Raw genomic sequence first — 18,495 nt, 5'->3', positions numbered from 1 at the left:
GGGCAGAGTGTGAGGGTGGTGAGAGACGGGGCCGATGATGGGGGGAGGAGAGAGAGACGGGGTTGGGCGAGAGATGTGTGGTGAGGGTTCGGATTCCCCAGAATTTACAATTTGAATTCTGGGGTTCAGTAACCAAAAAAATGGTTGAAAACCACTGGGTTAAAGTTACATTCATACACACTCACTCACACACATAAATATATGTACAGACATGGGATCCCTACGAGCCATTGCCTGTACAGTGCCACTAAGCTGCGTCTACACCAAGCTCACCCCAGGCAGTGGTGCGAGTTGCAGACTAGAGTGAGTGAGTACACAGTGTGCCTGCCACTGGGCACCACACCTTGTGTGTGTAACATTATGACACACAGAGTCTTAATTTTTATATATATATATATATATATATATATATATATATATACACATATATATATATATACACACACACACACACACACACACACACACACACACACACACACACACACACACACACACACACACACACACACACACACTCTTACATAGTAGATGAGCTTGAAAAAAAGACAAACGTCCATCAAGTTCAACCTATGCTAAATGTAGATGACAGGATATATATTTGTACTTACAGCATATTGATCCAGAGGAAGGCAAGCAAAAAATCCCAGTGACATATCATCCAATGATATCTCATAAGGGGAAAAATAAATTCCTTCCAGACTCCAAGAATTGGCAATCAGATTTCTCCCTGGATCAACATCCTTCCCATGTTTACTTATTTGGTATATCCCTGTATACTTTCCCTTTCGAATAAGATGTCCAACCTTTTTTTGAAGGTATCTATTATATCTGCTGTCACAGTCTCCATGGGTAATGAATTCCACATTGTAACTGCCCTTACTGTAAAGAACCTTTTCCTTTGTTGCTGTTGAAATCTCCTTTCCTCCAACCTTAAGGGATGCCCCCGAGTCCTTTGTACTGCCCGTGGGATGAATAGTTCTTTTGAAAGCTCCCTGTACTGTCCCTGAATATATTTGTATATAGTTATCATATCCCCTCTTAGACGCCTCTTTTCTAATGTAAATAAATCTAATTTAGCTAGCCTCTCCTCATACGTCAGATTATCAATCCCCTTTATTAATTTGGTGGCTCTTCTCTGCACTCTCTCTAGTTACATGTCTTTTCTAAGGAGTGGTGCCCAAAATTGTACTCCATATTCAAGGTGTGGTCTTACTAATGCTTTATAAAAGGCATAATTATGTTTACGTCCCTTACATCCATTGCCCATTTAACGCAATATAAGATCTTGTTTGCCTTTGAAGTTACAGTACTGCATGACTATGGACACTATTGCTAAGCCTTCTGTCTACAAGCGCTCCTAAATCCTTCTCCATCAAGGATTCTCCTAATTTATCCCCATTTAACTTGCAAGTTGTGTTTATTCTGGCATCCCAAATGCATAACCTTACATTTATCTGTATTAAAGCTCATCTGCCATTTACCTGCCCAAGTTTCAAGTCTGCCCACGTTTCCAGTCTCTCCAAGTCCTTCTGGAGAGAAATTACACCCTGCTCTGATTCTACTACGTTATACAATTTAGTGTCATCAGCAAAGATGGAGACTTTGCTCTCTATGCCAAACTCAAAGTCATTAATAAACAAGTTAAAAAGCAGGGGTCGATCCCTGAGGTACTCCACTCCACGTACAACTTTAGCCCAACCTGAAAAAGTTCCATTTATTTCCACTCTATGGTGTCTGTCCTTCAACCAGTTTTCAATCCAGGTGCAAATATTTTTACAGAGTCCAATTTGCTTTATTTTGTACACAACCTCGTGTGCAACCGTAGCAAAAGCCTTTACAAAATCTAAGTAGACCACATCAACTGCATTACCCTGGTCTAAATTCCTACTTACCTCCTCAAAGAAACAAATAAGGTTAGTTTGGCATGATCAATCCTTCATAAATCCATGCTGACTATTACGAATAATTTTGTTTTCCATTAGGTATTTCTGAATATTATCCCGTATTAAACCTTCAAGTAGTTTCCCCACTATTTAAGTCAGGCTTACAGGTCTGCAATTCCCGGGTTGTGATCTAGCTCCCTTTTAAATATAGGCACCACGTCTGCTTCACGCCAATCTTGTGGTACTGAGCCTGTGGAAATGGGGACCCGAAACGTCGGGCTCCTGTGTGTTATGGGTCAAGAAACACCCTACATTTTGGATTCATTTTCTCTGGTGCAGATAATTAGACCATTCTGGTCTTCTCTTCAAGATGTATATTTTTTTTCTATCTAGCATAGACACGCTCGGTAGGATACATAATACGGAGTGTGCAGCCATGTTCTAAATACAAATACAATACATACATACATACACACATTATATATATATATATATATATATATATATCACCACCGGAAAAGCTTGCTCATATAAAAGCATTTCGTTAGCCACAGAACGGTATCGTCTATTCGTTTTTGATTATTAAGCTCGGCTAACACGGTACAGATACCTCTGCATCTATCTATACACACACACACATTCAGTAAGGCAGTTGGCACTCACGTGGAGTTGGAGTAGATGTTGGTGTTTATCCCTTAGAGGTAAGATAGATAAGGTGTTTTCACTGGACAGCCGTGCAGCAAAAATGAGACAGCACACAAAGGTAGTAGTTAAAAAAAACTGTATTGAAGTATGTGGCACAGCACGGCTGTCCAGTGAACACACACATGCGCGCGCGCACACACACACACACACACACACACACACACACACACACACACACACACACACACACACACACACACACACACACACACACACACACACACACACACACACACACACACACACACACACACACACGTTGCCCTGTATTCTTAATACACTATTTGAGTACAATTTGTTGTGTGCTGTGTCTCTGTCATCAGGACTGTTTCTGGTAACTATTTGTTTATTTCATTCCTATGGGACAAGCATCAGGATTTCATGGAGAAATCTCCATGAAATCCTGATGCTTGTCCCATAGGAATGAAATAAACAAATAGTTACCAGAAACAGTCCTGATGACAGAGACACAGCACACAACAAATTGTACTGAGTGCAAACTATTATACCAGTGAATATATTTGTGTCAATTAGATTGCTACTGGAAGAGTGACCTCAAGTATGTCAATTGGAGATCTACTGGGAGATGTGTAATATTATCCCGTTCCCTTTTCCATCTCATGTCCCCGAGTACCCACATAACTGCATAATGATTAGTGGTATCTATATAACCCGAATAATATAATACAAATCAGCCAAGTACTAGTACACATAACTTACACATAGCTCTGTATACTCCCATTCCTCTTCCCCCAGTGAATGTCGCTTGTCCTGTCGCAGCGTCTGCTGTTAGGTGAAAGTCCCGCTGTCCCCGTACAGTATTTCACCAGCACGTCGCTCTGTGCTTTATGTTTGGACTCGGACTCTTAAATCAATATTTACCAAGTTGGTCTTTGCTTTCCTTGTCACCCATATTTAACCGAGTTATTTCATGTGTTGCAGTCTCTTCTCTGCTGCTCGCTCTGTCCAGTACCAACAATTAACTGCCCACTTCTGAATCCCAACTCTCGTCGCAGACCCTCGCCCCGCCTCTCGTCGCAGACCCTCGCCCCCGCCTCTCGTCGCAGACCCTCGCCCCGCCTCTCGTCGCAGACCCTCGCCCCGCCTCTCATCGCAGACCCTCGCCCCGCCTCTCGTCGCAGACCCTCGCCCCCGCCTCTCGTCGCGGACCCTCGCCCCCGCTTCTCGTCGCAGACCCTCGCCCCCGCTTCTCGTCGCAGATCCTCACCCCGCCTCTCGTCGCAGACCCTCGCCCCGCCTCTCGTCGCAGACCCTCGCCCCCGCCTCTCGTCGCAGACCCTCGCCCCCGCCTCTCGTCGCAGACCCTCGCCCGCCTCTCGTCGCAGACCCTCGCCCGCCTCTCGTCGCAGACCCTCGCCCCTGCCTCTCGTTGCAGACCCTCGCCCCGCCTCTCGTCGCAGACCCTCGCCCCCGCCTCTCGTCGCAGACCCTCGCCCCCGCATCTCGTCGCGGACCCTCACCCCCGCTTCTCGTCGCAGACCCTCGCCCCCGCTTCTCGTCGCAGATCCTCACCCCGCCTCTCGTCGCAGACCCTCGCCCCCACCTCTCGTCGCAGACCCTCGCCCCGCCTCTCGTCGCAGACCCTCGCCCCCGCCTCTCGTCGCAGACCCTCGCCCCCGCATCTCGTCGCGGACCCTCGCCCCCGCTTCTCGTCGCAGACCCTCGCCCCCGCTTCTCGTCGCAGATCCTCACCCCGCTTCTCGTCGCAGACCCTCGCCCCCACCTCTCGTCGCAGACCCTCGCCCCCACCTCTCGTCGCAGACCCTCGCCCCCGCCTCTCGTTGCAGACCCTCGCCCGCCTCTCGTCGCAGACCCTCGCCCGCCTCTCGTCGCAGACCCTCGCCCCCGCCTCTCGTCGCAGACCCTCGCCCCCGCCTCTCGTCGCAGACCCTCGCCCCTGCCTCTCGTCGCAGACCCTCGCCCCCGCCTCTCGTTGCAGACCCTCGCCCGCCTCTCGTCGCAGACCCTCGCCCCCGCCTCTCGTCGCAGACCCTCGCTCGGCCCTCTCGTCGCAGACCCTCGCCCCCGCCTCTCGTCGCAGACCCTCGCCTCCGCCTCTCGTCGCAGACCCTCGCTCGGCCCTCTCGTCGCAGACCCTCGCCCCCGCCTCTCCCGCAGACTCTTCTCATGCTAAAGACTCCCGTATCTTGTCCATTGGCCAGCTGAGCTGCAAACCCATTTATTTCACAGCGAGGGGCAGAGGGAGACATCGGCACCGAGTTCTGCGGCAGTTGGCAGCACAAAGTGCAGTTGGATTTTGAATGGGGAAGATGGTCAGTTGATGGCAAAATCCAGACAGAGCGAGAGAACAGCAGGGAGGAGACTAATTACAGGACATAAATAAAAGATGGATGATGTGGGAGAAAAGGCCAAACATCCTCCAACTAACAGTTAAGGATGTACAAGAGAGGACAAAGAGAGCCCTGTGCACAGAGACAGATTGGATATGGACAGCAGGATTGCCACCAGCGCACACACAGGACAGAGAATGGACACGCAGTGACACAAGTTACTAAGCTGGGAGCAAAAGGGTTAATAGGATTAAGTTATACATTTGTATTGTAGTTTTGAGTAGTTTAATTACATGTATTAAAAGAAAATAAATAGATTTTATTTGAATAATTATAATCATTTGATTAAAAAGTCAACATTAAATAAATGTAAGGGAGGTACAGAACCGCCCCCGCAGGTGGAGGGTGCGGGGGAGACCTGTAAAAGGGCGGGGAAGGGGGTAGCGATCAGCAAAAATGCGGGAAGAGAGAGGGGGGGGTGGGGAATCTGTAAAAGGGCGGGGAGGGGGGAGGGGATCTGTAAAAGGGCGGGAAGGGGGGGAATCTGTAAAAGGGGGCGGGAAGGGGGGGAATCTGTAAAAGGGCGGGGAGGGGAGGAGATCTGTAAAAGGGCAGCGAGGGGGGGAATATGTAAAAGGGCGGGGAGGGGATCTGTAAAAGGGCGGGGGAGGGGATCTGTAAAAGGGCGGGGAGGGGGGGATCTGTAAAAGGGCGGGGAGGGGGGGGGGATCTGTAAAAGGGCGGGGAGGGGGGGGATCTGTAAAAGGGCGGGGAGGGGGGGGATCTGTAAAAGGGCGGGGGAGGGGGGGATCTGTAAAAGGGCGGGGAGGGGGGGATCTGTAAAAGGGCGCAAAGGGGGGGGGGATCTGTAAAAGGGCGGGGAGGGGGGGTCTGTAAAAGGGCGGGGGGGGGGTCTGTAAAAGGGCGGGGGAGGGGGGGATCTGTAAAAGGGCGGGGAGGGGGGGGATCTGTAAAAGGGCGGGGAGGGGGGGATCTGTAAAAGGGCGGGGAGGGGGGGGATCTGTAAAAGGGCGGGGGGGGGGTCTGTAAAAGGGCGGGGAGGGGGGGATCTGTAAAAGGGCGGGGAGGGGGGGGATCTGTAAAAGGGCGGGGGAGGGGGGGATCTGTAAAAGGGCGGGGAGGGGGGGATCTGTAAAAGGGCGGGGAGGGGGGATCTGTAAAAGGGGGGGGATCTGTAAAAGGGCGGGGAGAAATCTGTAAAAGGGCGGGGAGAGATCTGTAAAAGGGCGGGGAGAGATCTGTAAAAGGGCGGGGAGGGGGGGAGATCTGTTAAAAGGGCGGGGAGGGGGGGAGATCTGTAAAAGGACGGGGAGGGGCGGGGGATCTGTAAAAGGGCGGGGAGGGGGGGATCTGTAAAAGGGCGGGGAGGGGGGGGGATCTGTAAAAGGTCAGGGAGGGGGGGGGATCTGTAAAAGGGCGGGGAGAGATCTGTAAAAGGGCGGGGAGGGGGGGATCTGTAAAAGGGCGGGGAGGGCGGGGGGGATCTGTAAAAGGGCGGGGAGGGCGGGGGGGATCTGTAAAGGGCGGGGAGGGCGGGGGGGGAGATCTGTAAAAGGGCGGGGAGGGGGGGGGAGATCTGTAAAGGGGCGGGGAGGGGGGATCTGTAAAGGGGCGGGGAGGGGGGAGATCTGTAAAAGGGCGGGGAGGGGGGAGATCTGTAAAAGGGCGGGGAGGGGGGGGGATCTGTAAAAGGGCGGGGAGGGGGGGGGATCTGTAAAAGGGCGGGGAGGGGGGGGGATCTGTAAAAGGGCGGGGAGGGGGGTCTGTAAAAGGGCGGGGAGGGTCTGTAAAAGGGCGCGGAGGGGGGGGTCTGTAAAAGGGCGCGGAGGGGGGGGGGGTTCTGTAAAAGGGCGCGGAGGGGGGGGATCTGTAAAGGGCGGGGAGGGATCTGTAAAAGGGCGGGGAGGGGGGGATCTGTAAAAGGGCGGGGAGGGGGGATCTGTAAAAGGGCGGGGAGGGGGGGATCTATAAAAGGGCGGGGAGGGGGGATCTGTAAAAGGGCGGGGAGGGGGGGGATCTGTAAAAGGGCGGGGAGGGGGGGGATCTGTAAAAGGGCGGGGGGGGATCTGTAAAAAAGCGGGGAGGGATCTGTAAAAGGGCGGGGGGATCTGTAAAAGGGCGGGGAGGGGGGGGATCTGTAAAAGGGCGGGGGGGGATCTGTAAAAAAGCGGGGAGGGATCTGTAAAAGGGCGGGGGGATCTGTAAAAGGGCGGGGGGGATCTGTAGAAGGGCGGGGGAGGGATCTGTAAAAGGGCGGGGAGGGGGGGAGATCTGTAAAAAGGCGGGAGGAGGGGGGGAGACCTGTAAAAAGGCGGGAGGAGGGGGGGGAGACCTGTAAAAAGGCGGGAGGAGGGGGGGGGGGAGACCTGTAAAAAGGCGGGAGGGGGGAGACCTGTAAAAAGGCGGGAGGAGGGGGGGGAGACCTGTAAAAAGGCGGGAGGAGGGGGGGAGACCTGTAAAAAGGCGGGAGGAGGGGGGGGAGACCTGTAAAAAGGCGGGAGATGGGGGGGGGGGAGACCTGTAAAAAGGCGGGAGATGGGGGGGAGACCTGTAAAAAGGCGGGAGATGGGGGGGAGACTTGTAAAAAGGCGGGAGGAGGGGGGGGGAGACCTGTAAAAAGGCGGGAGGAGGGGGGGGGGAGACCTGTAAAAAGGCGGGAGGAGGGGGGGGGAGACCTGTAAAAAGGCGGGAGGGGGGGGGAGACCTGTAAAAAGGCGGGAGGGGGGAGACCTGTAAAAAGGCGGGAGGAGGGGGGGGAGACCTGTAAAAAGGCGGGAGGAGGGGGGGAGACCTGTAAAAAGGCGGGAGGAGGGGGGGAAGAGACCTGTAAAAAGGCGGGAGGAGGGGGGGAAGAGACCTGTAAAAAGGCGGGAGGGGGGAGACCTGTAAAAAGGCAGAAGGAGGGGGGGGATCTGTAAAAGGGCGGGGAGGGGGGATCTGTAAAAGGGGGGGGATCTGTAAAAGGGCGGGGAGAAATCTGTAAAAGGGCGGGGAGAGATCTGTAAAAGGGCGGGGAGAGATCTGTAAAAGGGCGGGGAGAGATCTGTAAAAGGGCGGGGAGGGGGGGAGATCTGTAAAAGGGCGGGGAGGGGGGGAGATCTGTAAAAGGGCGGGGAGGGGGGGAGATCTGTAAAAGGACGGGGAGGGGCGGGGGGATCTGTAAAAGGGCGGGGAGGGGGGGATCTGTAAAAGGGCGGGGAGGGGGGGGGATCTGTAAAAGGTCAGGGAGGGGGGGGATCTGTAAAAGGGCGGGGAGAGATCTGTAAAAGGGCGGGGAGGGGGGGATCTGTAAAAGGGCGGGGAGGGCGGGGGGGATCTGTAAAAGGGCGGGGAGGGCGGGGGGATCTGTAAAAGGGCGGGGAGGGCGGGGGGATCTGTAAAAGGGCGGGGAGGGCGGGGGGAGATCTGTAAAAGGGCGGGGAGGGGGGGGGGAGATCTGTAAAGGGGCGGGGAGGGGGGATCTGTAAAGGGGCGGGGAGGGGGGAGATCTGTAAAAGGGCGGGGAGGGGGGAGATCTGTAAAAGGGCGGGGAGGGGGGGGATCTGTAAAAGGGCGGGGAGGGGGGGGATCTGTAAAAGGGCGGGGAGGGGGGGGATCTGTAAAAGGGCGGGGAGGGGGGTCTGTAAAAGGGCGGGGAGGGTCTGTAAAAGGGCGCGGAGGGGGGGGGGTCTGTAAAAGGGCGCGGAGGGGGGGGGGGGGTCTGTAAAAGGGCGCGGAGGGGGGGGGGTCTGTAAAAGGGCGCGGAGGGGGGGGATCTGTAAAAGGGCGGGGAGGGATCTGTAAAAGGGCGGGGAGGGGGGGATCTGTAAAAGGGCGGGGAGGGGGGATCTGTAAAAGGGCGGGGAGGGGGGGATCTATAAAAGGGCGGGGAGGGGGGATCTGTAAAAGGGCGGGGAGGGGGGGGATCTGTAAAAGGGCGGGGGGGGATCTGTAAAAGGGCGGGGGGGGGATCTGTAAAAAAGCGGGGAGGGATCTGTAAAAGGGCGGGGGGATCTGTAAAAGGGCGGGGAGGGGGGGGGATCTGTAAAAGGGCGGGGGGGGATCTGTAAAAAAGCGGGGAGGGATCTGTAAAAGGGCGGGGGGATCTGTAAAAGGGCGGGGGGGATCTGTAGAAGGGCGGGGAGGGATCTGTAAAAGGGCGGGGAGGGGGGGAGATCTGTAAAAAGGCGGGAGGAGGGGGGGAGACCTGTAAAAAGGCGGGAGGAGGGGGGGGAGACCTGTAAAAAGGCGGGAGGAGGGGGGGGGGGAGACCTGTAAAAAGGCGGGAGGGGGGAGACCTGTAAAAAGGCGGGAGGAGGGGGGGGAGACCTGTAAAAAGGCGGGAGGAGGGGGGGAGACCTGTAAAAAGGCGGGAGGAGGGGGGGGAGACCTGTAAAAAGGCGGGAGATGGGGGGGGGGAGACCTGTAAAAAGGCGGGAGATGGGGGGGAGACCTGTAAAAAGGCGGGAGATGGGGGGGAGACTTGTAAAAAGGCGGGAGGAGGGGGGGGGAGACCTGTAAAAAGGCGGGAGGAGGGGGGGGGAGACCTGTAAAAAGGCGGGAGGAGGGGGGGGGGAGACCTGTAAAAAGGCGGGAGGGGGGGGGAGACCTGTAAAAAGGCGGGAGGGGGGAGACCTGTAAAAAGGCGGGAGGAGGGGGGGGAGACCTGTAAAAAGGCGGGAGGAGGGGGGGAGACCTGTAAAAAGGCGGGAGGAGGGGGGTAAGAGACCTGTAAAAAGGCGGGAGGAGGGGGGGAAGAGACCTGTAAAAAGGCGGGAGGGGGGAGACCTGTAAAAAGGCAGAAGGAGGGGGGGAGACCTGTAAAAAGGCGGGAGGAGGGGGGGGGAGACCTGTAAAAAGGCGGGAGGAGGGGGGGAGAGACCTGTAAAAAGGCGGGAGGAGGGTGGGGAAGAGACCTGTAAAAAGGCGGGAGGAGGGTGGGGAAGAGACCTGTAAAAAGGCGGGAGGAGGGTGGGGAAGAGACCTGTAAAAAGGCGGGAGGAGGGGGGGGAGACCTGTAAAAAGGCGGGAGGAGGGGGGGGGAGACCTGTAAAAAGGCGGGAGGAGGGGGGGGGAGACCTGTAAAAAGGCGGGAGGAGGGGGGGGGGAGACCTGTAAAAAGGCGGGAGGAGGGGGGGGGGGAGACCTGTAAAAAGGCGGGAGGAGGGGGGGGGGAGACCTGTAAAAAGGCGGGAGGAGGGGGGGAGACCTGTAAAAAGGCGGGAGGAGGGGGGGAGACCTGTAAAAAGGCGGGAGGAGGGGGGGAGACCTGTAAAAAGGCGGGAGGAGGGGGGGGGAGACCTGTAAAAAGGCGGGAGGAGGGGAGACCTGTAAAAGGGTGGGGGGAACCTGTAAAAAGGAGAGGAGCAAGAGAGACTGTAAAAAGGCAGGAAGCAAGGGGGGGGGGGAGTGAGAGACCTGTGTAGAGACATGTATCCTATTCTCACATCCTGCAGGTGTATAAACAGGTTCCCTTTGACAGACACAAGAAGGAATGTGGATACACCAGATCCTGTTTCACAAACCCCAAAACAGGACTCCCGCCAGCATAGCTCAACTCTCCCTTTCAAACAAGACACCTCCTCTCCAGTACTACTCAACCACCCCTCCCTAAAACAGGACCCCTCCCCCAAATACACCTCAGCCCTCCCCAAGCACAGCCTTCTCCCCTCCACAGCCTTACTAATAGAAGATAGTCCAGCTGTGTGTATACAGCACAGTGGCATCACAGACCAGCTATACGCCCCAGTGAGCTAAACACTCCAGTGACAGCACAGTCAGCTACACAGCTCAGTGACATCAAAACCACCTATACAGCACAGTGACATCGCAGGCCAGCTGTGTCTATGCACCCCAATGACATCACCGGCCAGCTGTGTCTATGCACCCCAGTGACATCACAGGCCAGCTCTGTCTATGCACCCCAGTGACATCACAGGCCAGCTCTGTCTATGCACCCCAGTGACATCACAGGCCAGCTGTGTCTATGCACCCCAGTGCCACCAGAGGCCAGCTGTGTCTATGCACCCCAGTGACATCACAGGCCAGCTGTGTCTATGCACCCCAGAGACATCACAGGCCAGCTGTGTCTATGCACAGCAGTGACACCACAGGCCAGCTGTCTATGCACCCCAGAGACATCACAGGCCAGCTGTGTCTATGCACCCAAGTGACATCACAGATCAGCTGTGTCTATGCACCCCAGTGACATCACAGACCAGCTGTGTCTATGCACCCCGGTGACATCACAGGCCAGCTGTCTATGCACCCCGGTGACATCACAGGCCAGCTGTGTCTATGCACCCAAGTGACATCACAGACCAGCTGTGCCTATGCACCCATGTGACATCACAGACCAGCTGTGTCTATGCACCCAAGTGACATCACAGGCCAGCTGTGTCTATGCACCCCGTTGACATCATAGGCCAGCTGTGTCTATGCACCCCGGTGACATCACATTAGCCCAGGCCGCCGCTGCCCGGGGTGTATCCCGGTGTCTATCCCCGCGGTGGGAAGCTCCCCGGTGTCTCCGCTTTCTCACCTCTCGGAGGCTCCATGCCGCCTCTTCTTTCTCGCTCCCTCTTCCCGTGATCCCGGCGCAGCAGCACGTCGGCACCGGGGCTGGACCTCACGTCACTTCCGGAACCTCCTCTCGCACCGGCGGTAACCATGGCAACTGCGCGCTGGCCGTGCCGGAGCCCGGGAGGGGGGGAGATGCCGCGGTATGATCTGGGCAATAGTGTCTGGGAGATGACTACCCCATATGACGCCACCACCCCCCCCCCTGCCCCCCATACTATACAGCCCAAACCCAGGGGGTAAATACCCCATATAACGACTCCTATAACTAATAGCCCCAACCCAGGCGTAAATACCCCACATAATGACCCCTATAACTAATAGCCCCCAACCCCGGGGTAAATACCCCACATAATGACCCCTATAACTAATAGCCCCCAACCCTGGGGTAAATACCCCTTATAATGACTCCTATAACCAGTAGCCCCAACACAGGAGAAAATACCCCATATAATGACCCCTATAACTAATAGCCCAAAACCCAGTGATAAATACACCATATATTGCCCCCCCCCCCCCCCCCACCCTGTATAACAGTCTCAACTTGGGTAAATCGCCTACAGTATATCTAATAGCTCCAACCAGGGGTAAATACCCCTTAACTCATAGCCTCAATCCACGGTAAATACCCAATTTAATATCCCGTTACTAAACTGCAGTGAAGCTGCCAGACCATGCTCTTTAATGGCGCTGGTCAAGCTATCGGACACTATTTTGAAACCCAGTGTACTGAAACTTGTTGCTGAATATACTGTACGGTGTACACGTAACCCCTGTGTAACATACATGAATAGGCTGAGTTAAGTAGAAATAGCCGATGTTAGTTCAGGTGCGATAGTGTACAGTAAATGAATACCTCAGTATTAGGTGATACTTTTTTTTATTTATTTGGAATAACAATAGATATTTTAAGACAAGCTTTCAAGAGTTCTCCCTCTTCGTTCGGTATTGCTCGACTTTAAGGAAGAGAGGAGAAGTCTCCAAAGTTTGTCTTATAATATCTATTGTTATTCCAAATAAAAAAGGCATGACCTAATACTGAAGTGCTCATTTACGCTGCACTGTGAATAGGGTGGGATTTTACACATGATGTATCTACGCCTCTCTGTAACATATATAACTATGGATGGTGAGTTTTTGCTATCGAAGATTTCGTTTACAGAAAGTCAAAACAAATGAACTCATGGCAAATTATACAGAACCATGAGCTGTTTTTAAAGCAGCAGTCTTGGGATGTACCGGGTCCATAAAATGACCAGTACCCGGAAAAATAAAATTACCTGTCTGGGTTACCGGGTACCCAGTCGAGTAGTTTTCACTTACCTGCAGCCGGCGGTGGAGGGTGAGGAGGACTACAGCGACATCCTTCAGAGCAGCGGAAGACATCCTTCCGCCGGTGGCGGTGACAGCAGAGGATGACATTCTTCAGCCGGTGTGCAGCAGAGGACGACATCCTTCACAACTGGTGCCGGTGGGAGCAGAGGAACGTGACCGTAGCAGGAGCATTACTATTGGACAGCCGAGGAGGAGCGCACCCCAGCGGTCCAACCGGAAGTCTTCTGACTTCCAGTGCAGCTCCTCCCCGGCTGTCCAATAGTAACACTCCTACTCTGGTCACATGTTCCTCTGCTCCCACCGGCACCAGCTGTGAAGGATGTCCTCTGCTACCACCGGCTGAAGGATGTCTTCCGCTGCTCCCACCGCCACCAGGATGTCACTGTGGTCCTCCTCACCCTCTGCCGCCGGCTGCAGTTAAGTCTCTTCTGCTGCTCTGCTCCTGCCGTTCTCCAAGAGGAGGACAGATGGAGCAGAGCAGAATGGAAATTACCCAGCACCGGGTCCCTGTGCCCTGGGCCGGATCCGGGCAATTTCCAGGTAGTTTAAATATGGCCAGGTACCTGGTAATTTCCGGGTACCCGGTACATCACTACTGCAGTCCAAGCTGCCATATTTATTTATTTATTTTTCCCTTTAATATGAGTTTCAATACAATCCACACAATAATGAGTAATTAGCTAAGTTGCCGATCAATCCGTTCTCCTGCGATCGATCAGCGAAGATTCAGCATGGGGGTTCACTAAATGGCTGTCAGTGCAGCAGAAGAGGACCAAACATGCAAAGTTCTGTGGGGAAGATCATGTGACCAGACAGTCACTAGATACAATTGGTGCATGGCTAGAGAGAGGGCAGGGCTCAAAAAGGAGTGTGCCAGAGCCTGTTTCAGAAGAGGAAGGGGATGTGACTTTTTAAATGGTTGCTATACGAACAAAAAATGCTCGTTATTTTATAATTCATAAAGTCATTCAGAGTTGTTCAAAAAAAATGCTACAAGTATATTCTCGTAGTACAGAACTGATTTATTTAAAAAAAACATGTAGGATATTGCTTGGTCTGCAGCTTTAATACACTGTAAGGGAAAATGATCCCATCCTACTAAACTTTTCTCACTGCAGATTATAGATTGTAAACTCCTTGACACAGGGCCTCTTCTAACACAGCACATTGCAGGCCTATCCTACCTCTCCTAACACAGCACATTGCAGGCCTATCCTATCTCTCCTAATACAGCACATTTCAGGCTTGTCCTACCTCTTCTAACACAACACATTGCAGGCCTATCCTACCTCTTCTAACATAGCACATTGCAGGCCTATCCTACCTCTCCTAACACAGCACATTGCAGGCCTTAGCCTACCTCTCCTAACAGCACATTGCAGGCCTATCCTACCTCTCCTAACACAGCACATTTCAGGCCTGTCCTACCTCTTCAACAGCACATTGCACGCCTATCCTACCTCTCCTAACACAATTTTAACCTTGTCTGGAACTGTTTCATACGCCCATAATCATATATTATCTCTAACTGTCCGTGAAATGTCTGTAAATTGAATCACGTAACCATGTATTGTCATCATAACCTGGGACATACTTGAAAACGAGAGGTAACTCAATGCATTACTTCCTGGTAAGACATTTTATAAATAAATGTACCCGCCCCTCCATAACATATCAATGGTCGGATATTACTATACAATGTTTCATTTATAGTATGACAAAGATCAGACCAAAAGACCAGATTATGTGCTGTTTTTAATATACTTTATTTATAAAATGTTTTACCAGGAAGTAATACATTGAGAGTTACCTCTCGTATTCAAGTATGTCCTGGGCATAGAGTTAAGATGACAAATAATACATAGTTACATAGTGAACAGGGTATACATTATATACAAGACATTGCATGCACAGTTAGAGATAATATACATTATAGTCGAATGTAACAGTTGCAGACCAGATTAAAATGAGAGACAGCTTTAGTTTTGAAAGAATTTAGACTGTGGTGGATGTGAGAGTCTCCCGTAGGTTTTTCCAGTTTTGGGGTACACGGTAAGAGAAGGAGGAGCGGCCGGATACTTTGCTGAACCTTGGGACCATGAACAGTCTTTTGGAGTCAGATCTCAGATGATAAGTGCTGCATGTGGTAGGGGTGAGGAGCTCGTTCAGATAGATGGGTAGCTTGCCCAGAAAGTATTTGAAGGCAAGACAGGAAAGGTGAACTTTGTGCCTAGACTCAAGTGATAACCAATCTAGTTCTTTTGAGCATTTTTGCAGTGATGTGTGTTGTAGTTGCATTGAAGAACAAAACGGCATATTGAATTGTAGAGGGTATCAAGTTTGTTAAGCTGGGTTTGGGGTGCCGAGCCGTATACTATGTCTCCATAGTTGATAATTGGCATTAGCATCTGCTGTGCGATACGCTTTCTGACCAGCAGACTTAGGGAGGATTTGTTCCTGTAAAGTACACCTAGTTTGACATAGGTTTTGGATATCAGGGTATCAATGTGCATCCCAAATGTTAAATAATAACAACATGTTTTTGTATAGCACTGCTAGTTTTACGTAGCGATTTACAGAGACATTTTGCAGGCACAGGTCCCTGACCCGTGGAGCTTACAATCTATGTTTTTGGTGCCTGAAGCACAGGGAGATAAAGTGACTTGCCCAAGGTCACAAGGAGCCGACACCGGGAATTGAACCAGGCTCCCCTGCTTCAAACTCAGTGCCAGCCAGTTTCTTTACTCACTGAGCCACGCCTTCTCCCTGGGAGTCAAACCATATGCCCATGTATTTAAAACTAGTAACAGCAGTTAGGGTGGTATTAGCGTTGGTTCTGATCTGGAGCTCAGTCATTTGTAGCTTTAAAAATGTAGCCTTGGTCCCAAATACCATTGTTACAGTGTTGTCAGTGTTTAAAAACAGTTTGTTTTTTGGAAATCCAATTTTCAAGTTTCAAAAAGTCAGATTGAAGTGTGTGTTCAAGGTCAGAGAGGCTAGGGTTGTGTGCATATAAGATTGTGCCATCTGATACATGTCTATTGAAGCTCCCTTACAAGATGTAGGAAAATCATTGATGAACACTGAGAAGAGTAGGGGCCCCAGAACAGAATCTTGCGGGACACCACAGGTGATATCCAAGGGGTTGGTGTTAGAGCCTGAGATAGACACGTTTGGATCTACCCAATAGGTAGGAATTAAACCAGTTTTAAGCACGCTTCCTTATTCCAGAGCACTGGAGTTTGTTAAGCAAGATAACATGATCAACAGTATCAAAAGCCTTTGAAAAATCTAGGAATATTGCACCAGTGAGTTGTCCCAGTTCCATTCCACACTGAATTTCATTGCAAACTTTTAGCAGGGTCGTTACCGTGGAGTGTTTGGGGCGAAAGCCAAAAAGCCAGATTGGAATTGGCTAGGGAAAATTGTCTTGGTATAGTAATCGCTTAATTGGGAGTGAACACATTTTTCCATGACTTTGGATAGTATTGGGAGACGAGCGATTGGCCTGTAGTTTGAGACACTGTTTTTGTCCCCACTTTTGAAGATTTGGACAACTTAGGCTGAGTCCATAGAAGGGGCAGCCGCGCTCCTCCGCGCTGACGCTGAGGCTCGCCTGCTCGGTCAGGAGCGATTCCATGGACTGGCAGGCGAGCCAGCGTGCGCAATCGGGAGGCGGGGCAGTGACGTCGCTGGGCGAATAGCCCGCGAAGCGCCGACGTCATGACGCTGCTTCACGCTGATTGGGTGTTTTCAGCCAACAGCGCGCTGAGAAACTGTTTCGGCTGTTGGCTGAAAATCCCTGCGCCTCAGCACGCCTGCGGACGCTCGCGGGAGCCCCCTCTCAAGACATCGTCATTGAGGATGACGGGGCTCATCGCGGAGCGTCCGCATGGCTCAGCGCGGCTTCCCCCTCTATGGACCCAGCCATAGGGATATGGCCTGCATACAGAAGTTGTTGACTATGGAAGCAATTGGTTTGGCAATGGCTGGGGCACCAAGTCTTAGGAACTTAGATTGCAGTAAGTCAGGTCCACATTGGCTGCTTCGTTTTAATTTGAGGAGCGCTTGTTTAATCTCCTCTTCAGGGACAAATTGAAAATTGTGAGCAGTGTTGGGTGGGGCTATAGGGGTACTCTCAGAATGAGTTTCGTGTTTGTGGTTTGGGTTGCGTTTCTCTAATAAGTTAGTAGCACACCCACAAAGTAATCATTGAATGCATTTGCAAAGTCAGTGGTGTTTGACACCGTAATATCCTCCTTAGTGATATTACATGGTTGTTGATGGCTAGAGGGCTGGAATATATTGTGGATAGCCTTCCAGAAGTTAGCTGGGTTTGATGTATTCTGGTGAAGATTGCCAGAGTGATATTGAGCTTTTGCATGCCTTGTTTGCCTTGTGAAAAAAAGAAGGTTCCAGGGCACTGTGCCTGTTCAATAAATTCTTTTGAAATCCGTAGTGCCCTGGAACCTTCTCCTTTTTTGCCTACTTTGGAGCTTGTCATTGTCAGGAACTCCCCTGTTCCAGGAGCACAGGTAACAGCAAGTATCTTTATTCAGATTGTGGTGTGCAGCATTACCTTTGCTTTTTGTTTGCCTTGTGCACATGTTCCGCAGGCATCTGTAGTGATTGAGATCCTTGGTAGTGCCAGTTACTTTGTAGTTTTCCCACAAGGCATCCCTGAAATGGTAGAGTGCTATAAGGTCAGTTGTAACCCATGGTAGGTGGGCCCCCCCGTACTCGTATTCTGCGTAGTGGAGCATGAGTATCACAGAGATTTAAGAACTCGGATTGGAAATAGTCGAGCGCATAATCAGGGTCGGGAATTAAATCGATTCTGTACCAAGGGCAGTTGGTAAGGTCATCCAGAAACTCTTGTGGGTTAAAGTTTCTAAATGTTCTAGTGAGGAGAACTTTAGGGCTTGATTGGGGTGGTTTAATTTTCCTTACACAGTACACTATTACATGGTCACTGAAAATGTCAGGAAGTTTGCCAGAGGATTGGATTCTGATGGGTACAGAGTTGAAAAGGGAGGGCCTGGGTTAAGTTCAATATCACTTGCTAAAGAGAGTAATAGTAATTTGAGTAGTTGTTTGCAAGTTGTAAATTTGTGATGTTTGCCATTAGAGTGAGGGGTGGATGGTGTGCTGTTTTTCAGAGTTCTCCACCAACATTCAGTAGATATTGCAAGGCTTTTGAGTAATCCAAGGTGTATGTTGGGTGTGTGCCAGGAGGGAGGCGTTTGTAGTGGATAGAGAGTAACATTTCCATGAGGCCACAAGAAAGAACAAAGTTGAGATACATAGCAGGTTCATTATCACAGAGACAGGCAATGCTGCATGAAGCTGTTGTGAGCCAAGTGAGTGTGTGCAGACTAAACAGCAGAGGTGTGCCTTTTCCTTTGCAAAATGTTTTGCTGCATTGCAATGCAAGGGCCTATTCAGGTATTGCAGAGGGTTGAGGGGGGGGGGGGGCAGTTGTGTGCAGTCAGTGTTGGGAGAGGCTTAGTGTGGTCAGATAAGCTCACCGTTTGTTGCCTTGTGTAGAAGAGTTTGCAGTAGATCCAGTCCCCATTCAACCTCTAGTCAAACTATAGTCAAACTATATATTCTCACTTAAAGATGATCACTTAAGATGCAGCACTCTAAAGATGCTAATGCTAAACCCTGCTAATGCT

The 18,495-nt window shown here is 51.8% G+C and overlaps 2 protein-coding genes across 5 annotated transcripts in view; one reads left to right on the top strand and one right to left on the bottom strand.

Annotated features, from left to right (window-relative positions):
• The window catches only part of DAGLA (diacylglycerol lipase alpha), a 35,862-nt gene extending 24,291 nt beyond the window's left edge, over positions 1-11,571 (bottom strand). For 2 of the 3 annotated variants that reach the window (XM_075566938.1, XM_075566940.1), the window contains exon 1: positions 11,445-11,571. The gene's annotated coding sequence lies outside the window, so the exon portion shown is untranslated. Of the gene's footprint in view, positions 1-3,311; positions 3,601-11,444 lie in introns of those variants that run through there. The other variant, XM_075566939.1, reaches the window with a different exon arrangement.
• The window catches only part of SYT7 (synaptotagmin 7), a 215,023-nt gene continuing 208,047 nt past the window's right edge, over positions 11,520-18,495 (top strand). For both annotated transcript variants that reach the window (XM_075566944.1, XM_075566943.1), the window contains exon 1: positions 11,520-11,625. The gene's annotated coding sequence lies outside the window, so the exon portion shown is untranslated. The remainder of the gene's footprint in view (positions 11,626-18,495) is intronic.

This window comes from Ascaphus truei, chromosome 12 (genome assembly GCF_040206685.1).
Source record: "Ascaphus truei isolate aAscTru1 chromosome 12, aAscTru1.hap1, whole genome shotgun sequence".
Taxonomy (NCBI): Eukaryota; Metazoa; Chordata; class Amphibia; order Anura; family Ascaphidae; genus Ascaphus; species Ascaphus truei.
This window is presented reverse-complemented; position numbering and strand designations above follow the sequence as displayed.